Source organism: Neoarius graeffei, chromosome 10, assembly GCF_027579695.1.
Source record: "Neoarius graeffei isolate fNeoGra1 chromosome 10, fNeoGra1.pri, whole genome shotgun sequence".
NCBI classification, from domain to species: Eukaryota; Metazoa; Chordata; class Actinopteri; order Siluriformes; family Ariidae; genus Neoarius; species Neoarius graeffei.
In genome coordinates this window covers 92240530-92241408 of record NC_083578.1, presented here as the reverse complement: position 1 = coordinate 92241408, position 879 = coordinate 92240530, and positions in this window count along the sequence as shown.

Sequence of the window (879 nt, the reverse complement as noted above, 5' to 3'; positions counted from 1 at the left end):
TCAGTAAAGAACCTCCCACACTGACACTGTGGTCAGAAAGGCAAGGATAAACAGGTGCAGTTTGGGTTCCAGTGTGGAGCCCGGACCCGTTTTGTCCCTGAGGAGATGTGAGAGATGTTTGAAGGTGGATCCGGGGCAGCAGCAGCAGAAACCTGATCGTTTTCATTAGGTAATTAATCCTGGAGAGCCGGATAGGCACCTGGTCAGCATGAAGTATCGCTTGCTGGCTGGTTTGGGAGGCAGAGCTGTGTAAGAGCACATGAATTATTCATCTCTCAATCCCAAGTTCAGAGAGAGAGAGAGAGAGCAGGGGTGGAGGTGAAGGTGGAGAGGTGGTGGTGTGTGTGTGTGTGTGTGGGGGGGGGGGGGTGAGTTTCTCATCTCAATCTGACTCCATTAGATGAAAAAAAAAACAGTTCCTTATTCATTCAGGCTGCGCCACCTGAACACTGAACACTGTTCTTAAGGCCGGGTTCCGTTTAGGACACAGAGACGTTCCTGATTCACACCCTGTCCCCAAAAACCAGTCAACAGTTTATAAAAACAAAGAGGAAAAACACAGTTTCTTCTTTGAAGGGTTCAGAGCTGAAATAAACGAATATAACAAAATAAACAGAGAGAGAGAAACAGACGGACAGACACACAATAAACACAAACTGTCAAATCAAACACCAGGAAAATTTACAAACCTTAACTCTAATCAAACATAATTCTATAAGAACTCATTTTATTAAATAATGGAATATATGATAATCATGAATTCTGTTCCATGCTGAGGTCCTGCTTACACACACACACACACACACACACACACACACACACACACACACACACACACAGAGTATATTTTATTATTCTCTCCACATTCACTGGATATGA